The sequence below is a fragment of the Zea mays genome, chromosome 3 (assembly GCF_902167145.1).
Source record: "Zea mays cultivar B73 chromosome 3, Zm-B73-REFERENCE-NAM-5.0, whole genome shotgun sequence".
Taxonomy (NCBI): domain Eukaryota; kingdom Viridiplantae; phylum Streptophyta; class Magnoliopsida; order Poales; family Poaceae; genus Zea; species Zea mays.
In genome coordinates, this window is record NC_050098.1 from 136,155,514 (window position 1) to 136,179,339 (window position 23,826).

Consider the following 23,826-nt stretch of genomic DNA (forward strand, 5'->3'; position numbering starts at 1 on the left):
TCTTCTCATCTTCTCTTCACTATCTTCTTTTCACTGACCCTTTCTTTCTCTTTGCTCTTCCCACTGGAGGATTCTATCGATGAGTATTACCATCATACAGAGGAGGAAACCAAAGACTATGAACCATGTGCAACAGTCTTCAACCCAAGAATCACCGAGCATTGTGATCTTAGGGGCGAGGGAGTGGAAAATGGAGTTGCTTGCTATTTGGCAGGGAGGTTTATCTGGAGTGTGCTTTGCTTTGAGCGAGATGGGAGTTGAGGGAGCTGGTGGGGGGTTTATAGGCGAGCGGGGGTGCTCGGGGGGGGGGGGGGGTGGATTGGTGGTGATGGAGCAGGTGCCACACGGTAGTAGACGCGACAAGGGGAGGGGGGGACTTGGTGTTGCCGGCGACGATGGCGGCGGTGGGTGCGCTGCAAAGGGGGCGTGGGGCGGTGGTAGTGCGCATGGAGGCGGGCACGCGTGCAAGGGGCACGAGTGAGTGGTGGGGTCAATGACCCTGATGTTTGTGGTCTCTAGTTTCAAGAATCTTTGCCTCTCTGTATGGTGATAACTCCTTCTGTCCTCTTTTCCTGTTTACTTTGACTTAGGGGCAGTGCTTTGATTCTCACGGTCGGTCCTTTTGACTGAGCGACTGGATAGGTTCCTCTGTAGCTTCTTCCATGCTTCAAGGGTATGCTTCCCGATATCTTCTTCGGTAAGGCACTTTTCTCTTGAGATGGGTGTGGCAGAACCACCCGAATTATTCCAGCTTAAGTGCCTAAGTCACGCCTCAGGGGCCGTAACACACTTAAATCGGAATAACCCGTCAGTCCCTCAGATCTAGTCTGATAGAGCCACTTAACCAGGATCAAATTCCACAATCTCACTCGAAGGTGAGTCACAGAAGAAATACAATAAAACAGGAAACCTCAAATTAAGTACGGAGTTATTACATAAATCGGAGTTTTTGGAGTAGCAAATAAGTTCACAAATTAAAGTGCAGCGGATAATCGATGTCGTCGGTAATGAGGAAATGGGCAAGGCCTAGCCCACTACTCCTCATGCTCCTCTCCTGCCGGAGCAACATCCCACTCGACCGTCCAACCCGGTGGCAGGGTGGTAGGCCAAGTCACACCATCAACTACATCCTGCATGGTACCTGCAAAAATGGTGCCACAAGCAAGGCTGAGTATACTAATACTCAGCTAGACTTAACCGGTGTGAGGAGTCTACTCCTCTACCTCTAGACTATGCAGCTGTTTGGCTGAGGGGTTTGGTTTGCCAAAAGCACTAGCTGTTTCTAAAATCAACTTTTAGCTTTTCAATTTCTACCATCATTAACTTAGCTAGATTTGCTCCTTCTAAGCATACATGGTAACAAGCAATTAGCTCAATCAACAAGTTATCTCATGTAATCCACATTTCACTTCTTACTCGATGCAGTACAAGGAATCAAGCAGTCTCATTAGCTGCGAGAAGCAGACGATTCGAATCGAGTTTTAACCTTGCAAGGTAAACCTAAACACACGGCATGTCAGGGTACTTCGACCCCACACATGACAACCGTCCCCATCGATTCCCCGTTCGCGTCCAGGCCTCACCGCCTTGGCATACAATGCTTCACTGACCCCGGCTGCCGCCGTGCAGTGACCGCACTTGTACCCACCATAGCTAGCATGGGAGACCCTGTCTCAGGTCGCATGAGGGATAAAGTCCGCGCCCAGCTTCACTCAGGTACTAGGTTTACCGGTTACCATTTTTCCCGGCATGTGCTTAGTACGTTCAAAAGCTTGACTCAGGTATCCACACATTAATCCTTAAATTATTTTTTCTCCCGTCTCATGGACAAGGCATCCTCCCTGGATCCAAGTCCATAGACCAACATATATCCCATTATCAAGATGAATACAATCAATTCCTGACCTCGCGCGAGTGCTAGAAAAATCACTCGACTTCTACCGAGATCCTGATTAGCAAGCAGCTACTCGACCTAGCATACTAGTATTCATCTCAAAAAGGAGTCCTAAGTTCATGCAACTAGAGGTTTCAAGCAACTCCTACACTTAAGTGCACATTACAGTCCTACAAGCATTAAGTGTAGTAAAGTAGCATATAATAACATGGTTATGCATAAAACCGGGGCTTGCCTTCAATTGCTGGGGCTGCGGGGAGATCCTCAATAGCAGCCTCTGAAGCCTGCTCCTGGTCCTCCTCTTGGACAGGTCCTTGCTCGGGGATGAGCACGTACTCTCCGTCGGCAAGATTACAATCTAATGAATGCAATGCGTAAGGTACATGCATGATATGATATGTGCTTTAGAATTTACAACTTTAAAGATGTACGGTCTTTTTTGAATTTAAACAAGTTAACCTTACTTATGTAAAACCCTTTAGTGGTATATTTGGTAAATTGGGTTAGCTTTAATGGGATGAGGTTTATTCCTTCTTCTCTTTTCTTTTATTCTCTTTAATGTTTTGGAGTAGGTTTGAACTACAAGTTGCTTTTATAAAATTCCAAAAATTCTGCAAAAATTACAGTGGCTGGTTACTGGTGTATGATTCTCTGTCTCAAAATTTGGGGTTCAGAAAGTAAATGGTTTTCTCTGGACAAAATTGCCAAATCTTAAGGCAGAAGGGGTACTTTGAACTACAACTATTATTTAACAGTGGGTAATTCTTTAAAACTTATTTTTGCTGGCTTTTAGGTGTCATAACATGACTTGATACAAATTTCTAGTCATTAATACCTTTTAATTCTTTTCCTATGGTTTTCTTAAGGTTTCTAGCCAAAGGGGTGCTTTCTACTACCACTATGTTTGAAAAACATCAAACAACAGAGTTCGTATTTTTCTTAGCTAGTATTTTGTGCAAGAGCAATCATTCTGGAGTTTGGTTTCTTTTTGCTTAAGGGAAGGGGTGGTTTGCATTATTTAAGTCAAATGGCCTTTCTCACAAATTACTAGCAAAAGGCATGGGTTCACTTCTTTTTCATGGGTTTGTATTTTTCTCTGGTGGTTTATCTCATCATGGACTTAGCTAATTTTTGGTTGCCCATTATCTCATTATTTGAGGTTGTTTATGATTTATTGGGAAAATGCCTTATTACCACTTTGTATTTATTTTCCTTACTTAAAAAGTTAGGCTGGGGTGCTCTGTATTTTTGTAGTGGGGCTCTGGTGGTTATAAGTTCACTGGATTTTTGTTAACCACTTTGGTTATGGTTTTGCAATTTTAATAATTGATTTTCAGTCTACATAAGGCTGATTAAAGCATCTTAATTAGAAACTGGTCCTAATTAATGGTCTCTGCATTTTTCCTAGGTTCTTGGTTGCATAAGTAAACTAGGAAAAATATTACTAATCATTGTTCAACATTTTCTAATGCTTTTCTGATTTTCTCTAAGTTGTGGACAAAATGGCTTTAAATGAATAACTACATCATAATCTCTAATGCTGGGGATTCTGCTATTTTTAAACAATGTCTAATTAGGGTATAAGCATCTACAAATTTTCTTAAGCTCAGTACAGAAGAAAAACTAATTTTCCTTAATTAAACAAGGTTTAGGGGGGTTTCTGTTTTTAATTTTAAGCTCTAAAATTTAGAACAGAAAGCATATGGTTCAATAATTTTAAATGATAGATTATAATATTCCAGAGCTAGCAAAATTGGTTTGACAGCTTTTCATTAAGATTTCATCAAGTTATGAATTTTCTAAGTTCTTTGGTTATTTAAAAAGAATAACAGAATTGATAAAAGGGAAAAACCACTTTGCACTGGGGTGCCTGGCGGTTTTTCTAAGTTTTCCTCGCGAATCAGTCCTTAGGTTACTATTCATATGAGTCGCTGACATTACAGGAAACCCCTCGGGTTCTACAGAACCTAACCCGAGGTCCTTCTTCTACCTCAAACAGTAGCCGCGGCGAAGAAAAGGGCGGAGGGGCTTACCGGCGGCGAGACTGTTCCGGTGAAGTGGTCGAGGGCGAAGGGGAGGTCGCGGGGATCACAACGGTGTGCGGAACGTCAACGGAGATGGCCGGAGTTGGTCGGTCCACGCGCGCAGGCGGGGATGCTCGTCGGCGGCGAGGAGACCGGCCTGGTCACGGCGAGATAGTTCAATCAAATGGGTCAGGGAGATCCACGGGATGCCAGAGAAGACATGAGCGAAAGGAATTGGGCGGAGACTCACTGGATAGCTCGGTCCACGCGCGGCGGCGGAAGACCGAAGTCCGGTGAGGTTGATCTCGGGCCTCCGGTGAAGTCCGGTCGGGTCCGAGGGCTTGGCGAGCTTCACGGGCTACTGGCGGAGCTAGCCGAAGCACAGGTTGGGCTGGAGGGTGGCTGGAGTGGGCTGGCCACGGCGGCCGTAGCTCTGGCGGCAATGGCGGGCGGAAATACGCTCGCCGGAGCTAAGGAACGGTGGCTGGCCGATGAGGGTGAGTGCGGGGCGAAGAGAGGTGCGCCCGGGGAGGCTTTATAGGCGCGGGCGGGCACGGCCGAGGGCGTGGGCGCGCGGCGGACTTGACCGGACGCCGGGGCGAGCGCGCGCGCGGGTTGGGCGAGCTCTGGCGTGCCGACCAGGGTCGAACACGTGTGCCCGTGCGTTCTGCCCAAGCTCTGGTGCGTGTGGTCGCTCATCCGAGCCTGCTCTCGCCTGGGTCAGTGCACAAAACCTCTTCTCCTCCCTACAAGCTACCATTCTTGTGCGGAGGTCATAGGATTTTGCCTACTGGTTGCAGAGATATGGAGCCAGGAAATCTGGTCTGTCTCCCTGCCCAAACCCGAGGCAAATCCCAAGTTTTGTTGTGTCTAGGGCTCGCGTCCCAATGCCATCTTCTGGCACACGACAGAGGGGTTAGTTAGACACAAATTTGTCAATGGGGCCATTAGGATTCGAGTTAGGGATCAAGGTGAACATCCCTGATCTTTGGCTCAAGGTCTGAATTTCAGAATTCTGAAATTCAGAATTCCCAATGAGTCCCAACAAAAGAAGCTTGATTTGGGGGTTTTCTTGAATTATATTGGCTAAGCTTTCTCAATCTATCTTGTTGCTTATCAAATATACTTTAACTTATATTATTGGCTCAACTCAAAATTTTAAACTTTTCATTCCCCTTTTGCTTATTTTCTTGAATTTTGTTCATGGGGTTCACTTAGGGTTCTTAATTAGGGTTGCACATTCTTATCTTTTCAAGGACTCAATTGTTTTGATCATGACACTTTTAAACATATACTTGGTGAATTCTTTATCACTTAAGTCATTTTGATGCTCATGCTTACTTTGGTTCACAGGAAGTAATGGCTCTTGGTGTGGCTTTTTAAGAGAAACCCTAGGTGACACTGGGGTGTCACAGCCTTCCCCCCTTAAAGGAATCTCGTCCCGAGATTCAGGCCAGAGTCCTCCCGGGGTGAAGCGAAGGGTGAGACTGATAGGAAAAAGGGTGATGATTGTTATTATTAGGGCAAAACTGCTCTTCGAATGTCATTCTCTTTGCAACTTCAGAAGGAAGTCCTTTTAAGTTTTATCTTTTAGTTACTTCATTCTGAATTAAGATCATATTTTTGGAAATTAGATTCGAAAGGCAGGAGGAGGGGTTGGGGGTGATTACATACCAGCTTCCTTAGGTAGGCAATCGGGGAAGTTGGATCTTAAGAATTCCTCGGTTTCCCAAGTAGCTTCCTCCTCTGAGTGATTACTCCACTGGACCTTGAACATCTTGATCGATTTAGCCCGAGTTGATCTTTCCTTGCAATCCAGAATCTTGGAGGGGTACTCTTGGTACGAGAGATCTGGCTCTATCTCCAATTCTGGCTCTGCTAGAATCTCAGTCGGCAATCGAACACACTTCTTTAGCTGAGATACATGGAATACGCTGTGAATGGCAGACATCTTTGAAGGTAACTTCAGCTTGTATGCCACGGGTCCACATGCTTCAATGATCTCATAAGGTCCAATGTAACGAGGGGCTAGCTTGCCTTTGATTCCAAACCTCTGCACTCCCTTGGCGGGTGATACCTTGAGGTATACAAAACTTCCCACCTCGAACTGGAGAGGTTTCCTTCTTCTGTCATGATAGCTCTTCTGCCTGGCCTGAGCAGCTTCTAGATTCTTCCTGATCAGCTTGACCTTCCTTTCGGCTTCAGTCACCAAATCAGGTCCAAAAACTTCTCTTTCACCAGGCTGAGACCAATTGAGTGGTGTCCTGCACCTTCTCCCATAGAGAGCTTCAAAAGGTGCCATCTTTAGGCTGGACTGATAACTATTGTTATAAGCAAACTCTGCCAAGGAGAGGTGCTTATCCCAGTTCTTGCCACAACCGATCGCACAAGCTCTCAGCATATCTTCCAGAATCTGGTTTACCCTTTCCGTCTGACCATCAGTCTGTGGGTGGTAAGCTGAACTCCTGATTAGCTTGGTTCCCAAAGACTCTTGCAATTGTTCCCAAAATCTGGCAACAAATTGGGCTCCTCGGTCAGAAACAATGGTCCGAGGTAATCCATGCAAACACACGATCCGGTCGATATACAATTCTGCATACTTCTGAGCCTTATCAGTGGTGTGCACAGGAAGAAAATGTGCCACTTTCGTCAATCGGTCCACAATAACCCAAATTGAATCATGATGACGAGAGGTGTTGGGCAGACCCACAATGAAATCCATGCTGATATCGTCCCACTTCCATGAAGGTACGGACAGTGGTCGCAAAGCTCCAGCGGACTTCAAGTGGCTTGCCTTAACCCTCTGACAGGTGTCACACTCTGATACATACTGGGCTATCTCCCTCTTCATTCTGGTCCACCAGTACAAAAGCTTCAGATCATGGTACATCTTGGTGCTTCCCGGATGCATAGAGAATTTGGAGAGATGAGCCTCATCCAAAATTTTCTTCTTGAGATCCCGGTCCTTAGGAATTACCAATCTGCTTTTGAACCATAACACACCTTTCTCATCCTGGCGGAAACAATCATACTTCTCAACCTTCTGATGGAGATTCTTCTTGATAATCTGCACTCCCTTGTCACTGAGCTGGGCCATGATAATCTGGTCTTGCAAAGCTGGCTCAACAGAAATGTGAGACAAAGAACCAGAAGGAATCACTTCAATTTGCATCTTGCTCAACTCATCACACAAGGTGTTAACACGAGAATCCATCAGAATACAGTTGCATTGCAACTTCCGACTCAAGGCATCAGCTACCACATTAGCTTTCCCTGGGTGATAATGTACCTCCAGGTCATAATCCTTGATCAGCTCTAGCCATCTTCTCTGCCTCATGTTAAGATCAGCCTGAGTAAAAATGTACTTAAGGCTCTTATGATCAGTGAAGATGTTGCAGTGGGTTCCCATTAGATAGTGCCTCCACATCTTCAATGCATGAACCACTGCTGCTAACTCAAGGTCATGAGTGGGATAATTTTGCTCATGAGGCCTGAGTGCTCTTGAGGCATAAGCAATGACTCGGTTGTCTTGCATCAAGACACAACCTAGCCCGGTGCCAGAGGCATCGCAATACACATCAAAAGGCTTGCTGCTGTCGGGTTGCGCCAAAACTGGTGCGGTGGTCAGATGCTGCCTCAATGCATGGAAGGCATCTTCGCACTTCTGACTCCACACAAACTTGACTTCTTTCTTCAGCAACTCAGTAATAGGCTTCGCAATCCGAGAGAAGTCCGGAATAAATCTTCGGTAATAACCGGCCAATCCCAGAAAACTCCGAATCTGGCGAACAGTCGTTGGTGGCCTCCAGTTCATTACCTCTTGCACTTTATCAGGATCAACAGCTATTCCATCCTGAGAGATAGTGTGACCCAAGAATTTGATTTCCTTTAGCCAAAAATCACACTTGGATAGCTTGGCATAAAGGTGGTGCTCTCGCAGACGTTGAAGCACTACATGCAAATGCCCGGCATGTTCTTCTTCGTTCTTCGAGTACACCAGAATATCATCGATGAAAACCACTACGAACTTGTCCAATTCTGGCATGAAAACAGAATTCATCAGATACATGAAGTATGCTGGTGCATTTGTCAGCCCGAATGACATCACCAAGAATTCATACAGCCCATATCTGGTTGAGAATGCCGTCTTCGGAATATCACTTGCTCGTATTTTGATCTGATGGTAGCCAGAGCGAAGGTCTATCTTGGAAAACACCTTGGCCCCGACCAACTGGTCAAAGAGAACATCAATACGAGGCAAAGGATACTTGTTCTTGATAGTTACCGCATTAAGAGGGCGGTAATCTATACACAGCCTCAAGCTTTCATCCTTCTTCTTCACAAATAGCGCTGGACATCCCCAAGGCGAAGTGCTTGGGCGAATAAATCCCTTATCCAGCAACCCTTGCAACTGCTTTTTCAACTCTGCCAACTCAGCGGGTGGCATTCGGTAGGGCCTCTTAGAAATTGGGGCCGTTCCCGGTTGCAACTCGATGGCGAATTCAATATCCCGGTCCGGTGGCATTCCTGGCAATTCATCAGGAAAGACATCTGCATACTCACAGACCACTGGGATCTTCTTCAGGGGTAACTCCGTCATAGAGAAAGCACATGACTGAGAAGAACCCTGACTAGGCAGAATCAAAGTGAAATTCCCGCAGAAAGGAGAATTAACTTCCACGGTACGACTGGCTACATCAAGCACAACTTGGTGCAAGGTCATCCAATTTGCTCCTAGAATAATGTCCACATTTTCCAATCCCAACACAAGAAGAGTGGTTTTGACAATGTGGCTTCCCAGTTGAATAGGCACACTTTGGTTTAATTGGTTAGTTGCAATTTTACCCCCAGGTGTGACTATCATGAATGACCCCTTTGAGTGAGAGAATGGCAGTTTGCAATTAGCACTGAACTTTTGGCTAATGAAACTATGAGATGCACCAGAATCAAACAGAATTAAAGCAGGTTGATTATAAACTGAAAAGGTACCGGTCATGATAGGAGCTCCTTCTGGCACTTCCTCTAGAGCAGTGAAGTTGAGCTTCCCTTGCCTGACTTGCACCTTCTGCTTTCTTCCCTTGTCTTGATTTGGTGCTGGCATCTGCCTCTGCTGGTTCTTGGGACAATTCTTGGCATAGTGGCCCACATTGCCACAAGTGAAACACTTGTTCCCATTGCCCTGGCGGAACTGCTGCTGCTGCGGAGGCTGATTGTTCCTTGGGGCGGGAGCTGGATAGCGGTTGGGTGCCGGCTGCTGCTGCTGCTGAGGTGGCCTGATCACCCATCTGCCTGCCTGCTGCTGAAAACCCCTGCTCTGATTGTGAGAAACAATCCGGAACCTCTGAGCCTGAGCGGATGGTGCTGCCATTGGTGCCTTCCTCTTCTTCTCTGCCCGGTGAGCAACAATGCAATCCTCCTGAGAGATGGCCATGTTGACCAACTCATTAAAGCTATTGGCCCGGACAGTGTTGAGTCGTTCCCGCAGCTTGGTATTGAGACCCCTGTGGAAGCGATCCCTCTTCTTTTCATCAGAATCGGCATGATACCCTGCATACTGGCATAAGTCGTTGAAGGCTTGCGCATACTGCAGTACCGTGCGGGTTCCTTGATTGAGGGCCAGGAATTCATTCAACTTCCGATCAAGAATGCCAGCTGGAATGTGGTGTCCTCTGAAGGCGGTCTTGAATTCCTCCCAAGATACTTCATGATCAGCGGGGAGCATAGCACGGAAGTGGTCCCACCAAGTCCGAGCTGGGCCGCGAAGCTGCTGTGCGGCGAAGCGAGCCTTGGCCTCATCAGGGCAGTCTCCCGTGAGGAGGGGAAACTTGGACTCGACGACGCGAAGCCACACGTCGGCGTCCAACGGATCCTCTGCCTTGGTGAACAAGGGCGGCTGCGTGCTCAGAAACTCCTGGTATGTTGCCATAGCCGGAGGTCGCTGATGCTGGCCTCCACCATGATGCTGTTGGTGGGGCTGGCGCTGCAAGAGTTGTCGCAGAATCTCATTCTGCTGGGCCATCAGCTCCTGCACTGTGGGAGCTGGAGGAGGTGGCGGGGGAGCTTGCTCATTCTGCCCGCGACGCTGCCTCGCTGCCATCTGAAAACAGAGATTGTCGCCAATGTTATCCCGACTCATATTTCCGAACGACAAGATATCATCTCATATGGAAGGAAAAGGCCATAATCATAATATTAGGTTCGAAAATGAAGATAACATGGTGACAAGGATCCCACAGATATCAAAAGTTTACAGGGTTACATTAATCAGGGGAAAGTACCCATAAGCCTAGTCCAAAATGTGATACTACTAAGCTCGCATAGGTTTCTATCCGCCTAAAGAAATGTCAAAGCGACTGCTTAACCCTGAGCGGTGGAAGCGACACTGGATACGGGTGAAGGAGGCATCGCGGAGGTAGTCCCATTGGCACCAGGGGCTGGTCCTAGCTCCTCGGGAGCCTCTTCTCCCTCGCTTCCTGCTTCATTGGCCTCCATCTCCAGGTGGTGCATGTCCAAGTGGTCATTGGCTTCCTCGAGTTCCCTCTGCACGTCGTGGAGCTGGTTCTCCAAGACATCAATAGTGTTATCTCGGATCTCCACTTGCTGCTCCAGGGTGGTAATACGCTGGCTCAGCCTTTCCACCTGCAGATCCTTCTCCACCAACTCTGTGGATAGGTCGACCACAAAATCTTCCCGACTATCGAGAGTGAGCTTGGCAGCCTGAGCGGTGTTAGCAAGAAGTGTCATAGCATCGCTCTGAAGGGCCTGAAGGCGGTACAGCGCACTCATGCACTGAACAGTGACCCTCCCAACCAAGTCAGGATACATTGCCCACACATCCTTCACATGGCTCACGAGGTTACACCACATGGGATCATCCTTCTTTTCAGCAGGGAAGAGTCCCAAGGGGTGCATCACCATCTCCAGGGGATGGTAGCCACAGAAAGTCGTCAGAGTCTTCATGGCTGCTGCCTCAACGGTGTCGTCCGTCCTGAGTCCAATCGTCTCAGAGTCAAGAGAACGCCAACCCGGCTGAAGGGGATGAGCCTCCAAAGTTAGCCAGACCCGACAACGAGGTACCCGATGCTCCTCATACAACTGCACCGTGTACATAGGGGGCGTAGGGTAACCGGCGGAGTTAAGCACTTCCCACAAGATGGAAGGAAAGCCATCGCGAGAAAGGAAGTCAGAACTGAAACGAGAGTCTCCTCCATTGGCGGGGGTAGGTGAATTCATCTGCGGAAGGGAATCAAGATAAAGATTATGGTGGAAGGAAAAAGAAAAAGAGAGCCCGGATGATTTTAAAGAAAAGGGGTTAGCTCAAATTTTAATTCCTCTTTGTGTTTTATAATGCATGCATGCGGAAAGAAACGTTGCCTCTCAAAAGGGAAATAGGGTGCCTTTTTAGGGCATCCTAAAATATAAGTATTGGCCCACGGGGCCTAATTAATTAGCCACCTATTTCTCCCTCTATGCCTAAGGCCTTTCGTCCTAGGTCTAGCGGTCTAGTCCTGACGATCCGTAGTAGTTTCTAGGCAAGTTTTAGGTTTTGAAAATTGGTATTCATGATTTATTGTCCTTCTCTGTGGTGGAATTTGCTCCGATACCAGCTGTGGCAGAACCACCCGAATTATTCCAGCTTAAGTGCCTAAGTCACGCCTCAGGGGCCGTAACACACTTAAATCGGAATAACCCGTCAGTCCCTCAGATCTAGTCTGATAGAGCCACTTAACCAGGATCAAATTCCACAATCTCACTCGAAGGTGAGTCACAGAAGAAATACAATAAAACAGGAAACCTCAAATTAAGTACGGAGTTATTACATAAATCGGAGTTTTTGGAGTAGCAAATAAGTTCACAAATTAAAGTGCAGCGGATAATCGATGTCGTCGGTAATGAGGAAATGGGCAAGGCCTAGCCCACTACTCCTCATGCTCCTCTCCTGCCGGAGCAACATCCCACTCGACCGTCCAACCCGGTGGCAGGGTGGTAGGCCAAGTCACACCATCAACTACATCCTGCATGGTACCTGCAAAAATGGTGCCACAAGCAAGGCTGAGTATACTAATACTCAGCTAGACTTAACCGGTGTGAGGAGTCTACTCCTCTACCTCTAGACTATGCAGCTGTTTGGCTGAGGGGTTTGGTTTGCCAAAAGCACTAGCTGTTTCTAAAATCAACTTTTAGCTTTTCAATTTCTACCATCATTAACTTAGCTAGATTTGCTCCTTCTAAGCATACATGGTAACAAGCAATTAGCTCAATCAACAAGTTATCTCATGTAATCCACATTTCACTTCTTACTCGATGCAGTACAAGGAATCAAGCAGTCTCATTAGCTGCGAGAAGCAGACGATTCGAATCGAGTTTTAACCTTGCAAGGTAAACCTAAACACACGGCATGTCAGGGTACTCCGACCCCACACATGACAACCGTCCCCATCGATTCCCCGTTCGCGTCTAGGCCTCACCGCCTTGGCATACAATGCTCCACTGACCCCGGCTGCCGCCGTGCAGTGACCGCACTTGTACCCACCATAGCTAGCATGGGAGACCCTGTCTCAGGTCGCATGAGGGATAAAGTCCGCGCCCAGCTTCACTCAGGTACTAGGTTTACCGGTTACCATTTTTCCCGGCATGTGCTTAGTACGTTCAAAAGCTTGACTCAGGTATCCACACATTAATCCTTAAATTATTTTTTCTCCCGTCTCATGGACAAGGCATCCTCCCTGGATCCAAGTCCATAGACCAACATATATCCCATTATCAAGATGAATACAATCAATTCCTGACCTCGCGCGAGTGCTAGAAAAATCACTCGACTTCTACCGAGATCCTGATTAGCAAGCAGCTACTCGACCTAGCATACTAGTATTCATCTCAAAAAGGAGTCCTAAGTTCATGCAACTAGAGGTTTCAAGCAACTCCTACACTTAAGTGCACATTACAGTCCTACAAGCATTAAGTGTAGTAAAGTAGCATATAATAACATGGTTATGCATAAAACCGAGGCTTGCCTTCAATTGCTGGGGCTGCGGGGAGATCCTCAATAGCAGCCTCTGAAGCCTGCTCCTGGTCCTCCTCTTGGACAGGTCCTTGCTCGGGGATGAGCACGTACTCTCCGTCGGCAAGATTACAATCTAATGAATGCAATGCGTAAGGTACATGCATGATATGATATGTGCTTTAGAATTTACAACTTTAAAGATGTACGGTCTTTTTTGAATTTAAACAAGTTAACCTTACTTATGTAAAACCCTTTAGTGGTATATTTGGTAAATTGGGTTAGCTTTAATGGGATGAGGTTTATTCCTTCTTCTCTTTTCTTTTATTCTCTTTAATGTTTTGGAGTAGGTTTGAACTACAAGTTGCTTTTATAAAATTCCAAAAATTCTGCAAAAATTACAGTGGCTGGTTACTGGTGTATGATTCTCTGTCTCAAAATTTGGGGTTCAGAAAGTAAATGGTTTTCTCTGGACAAAATTGCCAAATCTTAAGGCAGAAGGGGTACTTTGAACTACAACTATTATTTAACAGTGGGTAATTCTTTAAAACTTATTTTTGCTGGCTTTTAGGTGTCATAACATGACTTGATACAAATTTCTAGTCATTAATACCTTTTAATTCTTTTCCTATGGTTTTCTTAAGGTTTCTAGCCAAAGGGGTGCTTTCTACTACCACTATGTTTGAAAAACATCAAACAACAGAGTTCTTATTTTTCTTAGCTAGTATTTTGTGCAAGAGCAATCATTCTGGAGTTTGGTTTCTTTTTGCTTAAGGGAAGGGGTGGTTTGCATTATTTAAGTCAAATGGCCTTTCTCACAAATTACTAGCAAAAGGCATGGGTTCACTTCTTTTTCATGGGTTTGTATTTTTCTCTGGTGGTTTATCTCATCATGGACTTAGCTAATTTTTGGTTGCCCATTATCTCATTATTTGAGGTTGTTTATGATTTATTGGGAAAATGCCTTATTACCACTTTGTATTTATTTTCCTTACTTAAAAAGTTAGGCTGGGGTGCTCTGTATTTTTGTAGTGGGGCTCTGGTGGTTATAAGTTCACTGGATTTTTGTTAACCACTTTGGTTATGGTTTTGCAATTTTAATAATTGATTTTCAGTCTACATAAGGCTGATTAAAGCATCTTAATTAGAAACTGGTCCTAATTAATGGTCTCTGCATTTTTCCTAGGTTCTTGGTTGCATAAGTAAACTAGGAAAAATATTACTAATCATTGTTCAACATTTTCTAATGCTTTTCTGATTTTCTCTAAGTTGTGGACAAAATGGCTTTAAATGAATAACTACATCATAATCTCTAATGCTGGGGATTCTGCTATTTTTAAACAATGTCTAATTAGGGTATAAGCATCTACAAATTTTCTTAAGCTCAGTACAGAAGAAAAACTAATTTTCCTTAATTAAACAAGGTTTAGGGGGGTTTCTGTTTTTAATTTTAAGCTCTAAAATTTAGAACAGAAAGCATATGGTTCAATAATTTTAAATGATAGATTATAATATTCCAGAGCTAGCAAAATTGGTTTGACAGCTTTTCATTAAGATTTCATCAAGTTATGAATTTTCTAAGTTCTTTGGTTATTTAAAAAGAATAACAGAATTGATAAAAGGGAAAAACCACTTTGCACTGGGGTCCCTGGCGGTTTTTCTAAGTTTTCCTCGCGAATCAGTCCTTAGGTTACTATTCATATGAGTCGCTGACATTACAGGAAACCCCTCGGGTTCTATAGAACCTAACCCGAGGTCCTTCTTTTACCTCAAACAGTAGCCGCGGCGAAGAAAAGGGCGGAGGGGCTTACCGGCGGCGAGACTGTTCCGGTGAAGTGGTCGAGGGCGAAGGGGAGGTCGCGGGGATCACAACGGTGTGCGGAACGTCAACGGAGATGGCCGGAGTTGGTCGGTCCACGCGCGCAGGTGGGGATGCTCGTCGGCGGCGAGGAGACCGGCCTGGTCACGGCGAGATAGTTCAATCAAATGGGTCAGGGAGATCCACGGGATGCCAGAGAAGACATGAGCGAAAGGAATTGGGCGGAGACTCACTGGATAGCTCGGTCCACGCGCGGCGGCGGAAGACCGAAGTCCGGTGAGGTTGATCTCGGGCCTCCGGTGAAGTCCGGTCGGGTCCGAGGGCTTGGCGAGCTTCACGGGCTACTGGCGGAGCTAGCCGAAGCACAGGTTGGGCTGGAGGGTGGCTGGAGTGGGCTGGCCACGGCGGCCGTAGCTCTGGCGGCAATGGCGGGCGGAAATACGCTCGCCGGAGCTAAGGAACGGTGGCTGGCCGATGAGGGTGAGTGCGGGGCGAAGAGAGGTGCGCCCGGGGAGGCTTTATAGGCGCGGGCGGGCACGGCCGAGGGCGTGGGCGCGCGGCGGACTTGACCGGACGCCGGGGCGAGCGCGCGCGGGTTGGGCGAGCTCTGGCGTGCCGACCAGGGTCGAACACGTGTGCCCGTGCGTTCTGCCCAAGCTCTGGCGCGTGTGGTCGCTCATCCGAGCCTGCTCTCGCCTGGGTCAGTGCACAAAACCTCTTCTCCTCCCTACAAGCTACCATTCTTGTGTGGAGGTCATAGGATTTTGCCTACTGGTTGCAGAGATATGGAGCCAGGAAATCTGGTCTGTCTCCCTGCCCAAACCCGAGGCAAATCCCAAGTTTTGTCGTGTCTAGGGCTCGCGTCCCAATGCCATCTTCTGGCACACGACAGAGGGGTTAGTTAGACACAAATTTGTCAATGGGGCCATTAGGATTCGAGTTAGGGATCAAGGTGAACATCCCTGATCTTTGGCTCAAGGTCTGAATTTCAGAATTCTGAAATTCAGAATTCCCAATGAGTCCCAACAAAAGAAGCTTGATTTGGGGGTTTTCTTGAATTATATTGGCTAAGCTTTCTCAATCTATCTTGTTGCTTATCAAATATACTTTAACTTATATTATTGGCTCAACTCAAAATTTTAAACTTTTCATTCCCCTTTTGCTTATTTTCTTGAATTTTGTTCATGGGGTTCACTTAGGGTTCTTAATTAGGGTTGCACATTCTTATCTTTTCAAGGACTCAATTGTTTTGATCATGACACTTTTAAACATATACTTGGTGAATTCTTTATCACTTAAGTCATTTTGATGCTCATGCTTACTTTGGTTCACAGGAAGTAATGGCTCTTGGTGTGGCTTTTTAAGAGAAACCCTAGGTGACACTGGGGTGTCACAATGGGTTAAGATGAGAATGGAAGCATAAGGTGAGGATTAGCTCTAATTTGTGATCTATGTTTTTAGAGAAAACCTTTCTTAAAAAAAGAAAGGAAACACGCAAGATCAGCAATGATAAGCACAAACAAATCGAATGTTTTGAATAAGGGAAGGATAGAGTTTTTCCAAAGCACGGACTACTCAGATTCGGGGGCTAAGCATAACTACTATTGCTTGGCTCCTGAATTGAGAACTATGCTAAATGCGACTTATGAGCACTAACGTTAAAGCATCACATATGCACTCAAAAGGGGAGAAAACATCAAGCGAAATTCATTTTGAAATGCCCTAGGGGGCCACACAAATAGAGTTTTGCAAAACACGAGTCTACATGATTACCTCTCATACATGCGGGGCTCTAGCCAAAGTGAAGAAAAACTTCACTACCCAATGCATGCAGAGGACTGGGCATAACTAACTTCAGACCTGACAGCTTCTCTTCTAGCGAGGCTGGCACACAACTTCAATCTGAGACTTCTCTTGGATGGGTCAAGAGCGAGCTGCTGCTGATGACTTCTTCTGGCGGCGACTGAGATGGCAACACGGGGTTGAACTCTTCTTCAAGCTGGACTGGCTCTTGTAGCTCCTCAGAGGGCGGCAGTGCTGGTGGGGTGCTTGCAGCTCCTTCCTTGACCTCAAGGGACGGTGCTAGAATCTTCTTCATGGCGAGGGGCTCAAACAACTCTGGTGGGGGATCTTGGGAGGATTCAGGGTGCTCTTGCTTATCCATAGCCTGAGGGAAGACTGAAATTCCTTCCAAGACTATGGCTCCTTCCGAGAGTTCCCAAGCCTTCTTCTCTCCTCTGATAGAGACCGGGTGACCTTCAAGAATCTGGGGGTCTTCAGCTCTCCTGGGTTGAACTGGGTTGGATGGAGCGGGCTCTTGGATCCACAGGGCTCTACGTTGGTTATGGGTGACCAAGTAGGCCTCCATCAACTTCTGGACATGCTCATCCTTGGCTTGCTTCAGAGCTTCAACAGCAATGACTTCACGACTCTCCAAGGCAGTTGCACGGGCTTGAGCTGTGGTGAGATCCACATGCAGCTGACGGTTGCGCTTCTCTGCATCTTTTGCTCGGGCAATCATTTGACGGTGGTGCCGAGCCAAGAAATCATACTGTGCATCAAGGGTGAGCAGGTATGCAGTGAGGTACACGACTGTGGGGTCATCCTCAAGCAGCTGCTGCTCTTCCAATGCACGCATCCTGGCCATCCAAGCGGGACGGTCTCTCTGAAAGGGCGGAAAGAATCTGAGCGGAGTGTCGGCCACTTCTTCTTCGTAGATCTGACACAAGGCCCTCAATGGCTTACGAGCGACGACTTGGCAGGTGTCTTTGAATCTGCGCCCAGCAGCAGTGACACTCCATTCCACATGGCGCGGACTGGATCCAATGTATACAGTCACGACACACTTCTCTGTGCCATGCTCGATGAATTCACGACCATCATACTCTGGCTGGCTCCTGATTCCGAGGCGGACTGTGCATGCTCTCAGCAACTTGGGGAAACCATCTTCATTCTGGCAGAAGCTGGTTTGGCACTGAACCTCCATCTGACTTCTGAGAGAAGGAAAGGGGGAAAACATTTTTGAAATGAAGGGATGAGAGCAAGATTTTTTTTTAGGAAAATAGTTTGGACTCAAAAACTTTTGATCAGGCTAAGGGTTATGCCCTGCGGCCAACCTAACAGCTCTGATACCACCTGAAGCGTCCCAATCCTCTGGGACTCAAATGTGATACAATTACTAGTCCCAGGAGGCTAGTAAACACATTTATACATCAGATGATTCCAGATCTGCTTAAACGAGACAAACCTATAAAGGTGGCGATCAACTTTAAGAGTTGGTCCACAACTCGGGACATATCATCAGAGTGGGGCTAAAGCAGCCCGATATACGCAGTGAAGCAATTCAGCGGTCCAACAGCCACAGGCAAGGTTGGGAACAGTCGTAACTCTTACCCGATCTCCTTTTTCTGAAAAACAACAAATAAGCAAGGGTGAGTACAAACGTACTCAGCAGCCCACCTTCACCCGTGGAATGGGGAAATCAGATATAATGCATGGAATATGTGGAGCTCAGGATATTTTGCAGAAACAACAATATTTTATGCAGAGTTGTTTTGAAAAACATTTTGTATTTTTGCAAAGCGCATCCTCTCCAAAAGGAGCAGGAAGTTTTCCAGTATTATAACAAAATCCCGTGGACTAAACCATCCAGGTATCTCAGTAGTTTCCCACTGGTTTTCCTTTTCAAAAACAGCTACTGGACTTCCCGTCCACCATAGCTCACGGCTTAACCGTCGAACCTTTAAAACCCACTTTTCTCAAAACCATCTCTTTTTTAAAGTGAAACACTAATTGCCATACCACACCAGACTCATCCATTCCTGTGGACACAGACTATTCGAATAGGTTTGAACTCTACGCAGAGGTGTACACTTTACCCACTAGTCCGGCTCTGCGATCTCATGATCAATGAGATCCGAATCCGAATCTCTTTCTTTCCTCGCACGTCCTAACCTTAACGGTTATCCGGAAGGAGTCAGGCCACCGCCATGTCCAAACCGGACAAAACTTTCCCCCTCCTTATCCTCCCGGTGCTCCCCAGCCTTCATAACCCTGGGGTCGGACCGCACGAGTTCAGATTGAGTGACTGCCCACACAGTCTCAAGTGGTTGTACTATTAAATAGTACAGGTAGTGAAGATGACAAACCGGTCCTTATATGAGGGTACAATCCTTCTGCTCACGCCTAAACCAGCTGAGCCAACGCCTTAGGCCCTCCCCTAAACCAGGGAGTCCCTGATTATCCCACTCACAAGGTGATAAGGGTGAAAACCCTTCATCACACACATTTTGAAAAGCATTTTTTTGAAAACTCACACCTGTTCTCAAATCATTTAGAACATATATATCAGGGATTGATTGCGGCAAGCGGCTGTGTGGCCATAATAACTTGTCTCAAAATCATATCATGCATAAAATAACAGGCTGAGGGTTGTGGTTGAAAAATCATAGGTAATTTATGCATCAAAGGGATCCAGTGAGCTTGCCGTGCTTATTCGGTGAAGGGGGAAGGGGAGCTCGCGGAACTGGCTTCTGGCTCCACCGCCTGGCGTAGACTTGCAGATCTGGCCTCCACGAGACGGCACGAACGCTCCGATAACTATGCAACATGAACAAGCAAACATACAAACCAACAAGTATAGCAACAAATATTTAGTATAGTGGTCAGAATAGTGATATATGGATGGGTAGAGTCTTGAGTAGAATCTGCGTCATGTGGTGTTGTGATATTACTGCTGGTGGAGCGGAGGTGCTTACCAAGAGGGTGGACTGGAGGCGAAGCGACACTATGCGTGTAGCCGACAGAGCAGAGTAACTGAGTGGGTGGGGTGTTTGCCTTGGCTGAGGGTGTTGAGTGTGTGTGGAGAGGGAGAGGGTAGCGGGGTGTATTTATAGCTGGGTGTATGTGGTGTAGCACAGTGAAATTCACTGTTGGTGAGAATAGTGACGAATGAATCGTCTGACTTAGTATGAATAGGAGAGTTATAGGCAGAATATGGGACAAGAGTATTTTGGGAGTTTTCTGGAATATGGACCATGCTTAAGGGATGACATGGTTGGATAGGGAATAGTTTGATAAGAATTTAGAAACGAGAATTATTGGAATCTGAGTTTAGGAACCTGGTTCGAAGGAATCTCAAAGTTAAGCGTGCTCAACTTGGAGAAACCTGGGATGGGTGACCAGATGGGAAGTTCCCTACTGGAAGGAAAATCACAGTCACCGAAGTTCGTATGACTGGAATATGGGTATGGCTGGTCTTAGGTGGACTGGACATCATGATGTATGAGTAGTTGAAATTTGGGGTGATCGGCTAATCGATGAATAGTAACGATGAATAGTGACGACAAAAAAGTTACTAGATATCATCGATGAGTAGTAACGATGATGAATAGTAACGATGATGAATAGTAATACTGAATAGTAACAATGGTGAATAGTGTCAGTGAATAGTAATGATGAATAGTAACGGTGAATAGTGGTGATGAATAGTCGTATGAACGAACGATGAATAGGAACTATGAACGAACGATGAACGATGAATAGGAACTATGAACGAACGATCGAACGATCGGAATTTCGGCAGCATAACGGTAGGACAAAGATTATCTGGAAGAACGATGAATAGGGACTATGAACGAACGATGAACGATGAATATGAACTATGAACGAACGATGAACGATCGAATGATCGAACGAACAAACGATCGGAATTTCAGCAGCATAATGGTAGGACAAAGATTATTTGGATGAACGAACGGACGAACGATCGAACGATCGGACGAACGGACGAACGAACCATGAACGATCGGACGAACGATCGAACGATCGGACGAACGAACGAACAAACTAAGAACAGGGGACGAACGATCGAAGAACGATCGAACGATCCTTGTGCTAGTGTGTGCTTGTGTGGAACATGGAGTGGGTGTGTGTGGGGGGGGAGAGAGTTGCCATGAAATGGCTTGGGGTGGGATGAGAGGAGGCCCTTGCCCCTCTATTTATAGCCATGGTGGGGGATTAGGGGGAGGGATGAGAGGATTAGTGGGAGGATGAGAGGATTAGTGGGAGGTTAGCATGTATTTGTCTTGTATAAGTGTAATTAGCTTGTAGAGCTCACCGTATGACACTGGAGGCATACGTATATGTATGGGCATGAGGAAAGTTATGAAGAAAATATTTGTAGGGTCTTGAAAAATGATTCTGAAGGTATTTCTCAAGAGGAAAATATCTGGAGATACATCGGTGGAATATTTTGGCAGTATTTTTGGAAAGAAATCAAAGGGGGGTTACTGGGGAAATATCTGAGCAGTATTTCTGGAAAGAATTTGAGGGGGATCACTGGGGAAATATTTGTAGGATATTTTGAGGAGGATTTTAGAGAGAATATAGACCACTATAATTTATTTGTTGATATCAACTCGCAAACAAACACTTTGAAATGAAATTTGAAATTCATTTTGAATTTAGGGCGAGTTTGAGAAAATTTCAGAATTTGAATATTTGGGATGCTACAAGAACCTCGATGGTGTTCTCCCTGGTGCCCACTAATTCCTCCAACTCTTGGATATTAGTGGATAGCTGCTCTACCTGCAAGTCCTTCTCCACCATTTCTTGGGACAAGTCAACCACGAGTTCCTCTCTGTTGTCCAAGGTGATCTTTGTAGCCTCCAATAATGCCATCAGGTGGGACATCGCCTCACCGCGCATTACTTGCAGACGGTACAGCGCATTCATGCACCGTACGGTCAAGTGCGCAGTCTATCCTGGGTAGATGGCCCAGATGTCCTTGGCATGCTCCACCCGATCCTTCCACATTGGGTCGTCCTCCTTCTCGGCGGGGAACAAGCCAATGGGGTGGGTAGCCAGCTCCAAAGGATAGAATCCGCAGAAAGTGGTCAATCCATGCAGAGCGATTGCCTCGATCGTGTCCTCATCTCGGTATCCAAAAGACTCGGAGTCCAAAGAGCGCCAGCCTGGCTGCAGGGGATGAGGCTCCAAAGTCATCCTCACCCTACAGCGGGGCACTCGGTGCTTCTCGAACTGCTGCACCGCGTACTGAGGGGGTGTCGCGTATCCGGCCCCCTGAAGTACCTCCCACAAAATGCGGGGAAAGCCCTCTCGTGCAAGTCCGTCAGTGTAGGACAGTGCATTTCCGTCATCGGAGGATCCGTGGGAAGTCATTTGTGTACGGGTAAGCGTAAGTAAAAGAAAAAGAATTATAAAAAGAACAAGAAAAAAAATAAAACTCAGTCCCTTTCTCTAGTTAAAATAAAATGGTACTGGGGACCTAGTTGGTTGTTATATGGTTTTTAAGTCCTTACCTAGTTATCCATTTACTTAATTAATAATGCATGCATGCTCGTCCTGAACGACCTCACAACAAGATAAAAGGAATAGGGAAGAACTCCCATCCTGTAAAAGTGGCCTGTGGGGCCTAGTTACTTAGCCACCTAGCTACCCTTCTATTACCCTAAGGCTTCATGTCCTAGGTCTATCCTGCTCGTCCTACTATCTATCCAACATTGTTTCTATCAAGTTTTACTTGGAAAAATGATGGTATTTACATTTTATTGATTCCTCTGTGGTGGTACAAGCTCCGATACCAGCTGTGGCGGAACTGCCCGAATTATTCCAACTTAAGTGCCTAAGCCCCGCCTTAGAGGCTAGACCACACTTAAATGGGAATAACCCGTCAATCCCTCGGATCTAGTCCGACACGGCCACTGACAGGATCAAGTACCACAATCTCACTCGATGGTGAGTCACAGAGCAAATACAATAAAGCATAAAACCATACATGTCGGAGTATTAAATTATTACATCATCATCATCATCATCATCGGAGTTTTTGCAAAAGTAACCATCATTGTTCGAAGTGCAGCGGAAATAAACTAACGGTAAATAAATAGAGAGATGGGGAAGCCTGTCCCATCACTCCTCATGCTCCTCCTCAGCCGAGGTAGGGTCCCACTCGACAGTCCAACCCGGTGGCAAGATGGACGGCCAAGTCACTCCAGCAACCATGTCCTCCAGAGAACCTGTAAAAAATTATGCCACAAGCAAGGCTGAGTATACTAATACTTAGCTAGACTTACCCGGTGTGAGGAGTCTACTCCTCTACCTCTAGACATGCAGCTGTTTGGCTGTGGGGTTTGGTTGCCAAAAGCACTAGCTGAGTTTCTAAATCAAGTTTTTAACCTTGTCAAATTTAAGTGTGACTCTCTTAAGGCTAAAGATGTACTATCTATTCATACATGGTAGCAAGCATTATTATCAATCAACAGCTTACATCATCTCATCACACTTCCACTTGTTACTCAATGCAGTACAATGGATCAAGCAGTCTCATTAGCTGCGAGAAGCAGACGATTCGAATCGAGTTTTTATCCTTGCAAGGTAAACCTAAACACACGACATGTAGGGGCACTCCGTCCCCACACATATCAACCGTCCCCATCGATTCCCTGGCAACAGAAAGGGGCTCACCGCCTTGGCGTACAATGCCTCACTGACCCCGACTGGCCGTCGTGCAGTGACCGCACTTGTACCCACCATAACCGGAATGGGAGACCACGTCTCAGGTCGCGTGAGGAGGGCAATCTGCGGGCAGGTTCACTCAGGTACTAGGCTTACCGATTTACCATATTTCTCGGTATGTGTTTAGTACGTTCAAACGCTTGACACAGGTATCCGCACGTTAATCCTTATTCCATTTTCCATCTCGTAGACAACCAATCCCCATGGATTGTTGTCCACAACTAGAATCATGATGATATAAAAGTGGGTACAACCAATTCCTGATCTCGCGCGAGTGCTAGAAAAATCACTCGTCTTCTACCGAGATCCTAATTAAATAAAGCAACTATTCGACCTAGCATACTAGTATCCATCTCAAAAGGAATCCTGAGTTCATGCAACTAGGGTTTCAATCAACTCCTACACTTAAGTGCACAGTACAATCCTACAAACATTAAGTGCAGTAAAATAGCATATAGAACAGGTTATGCATAAAACCGGGGCTTGCCTTCCAAAGCAGTGGCAGGCAGGTCCTCTGGTGCAGGCTCGGGTGCTGGATCCGGGGCTACCT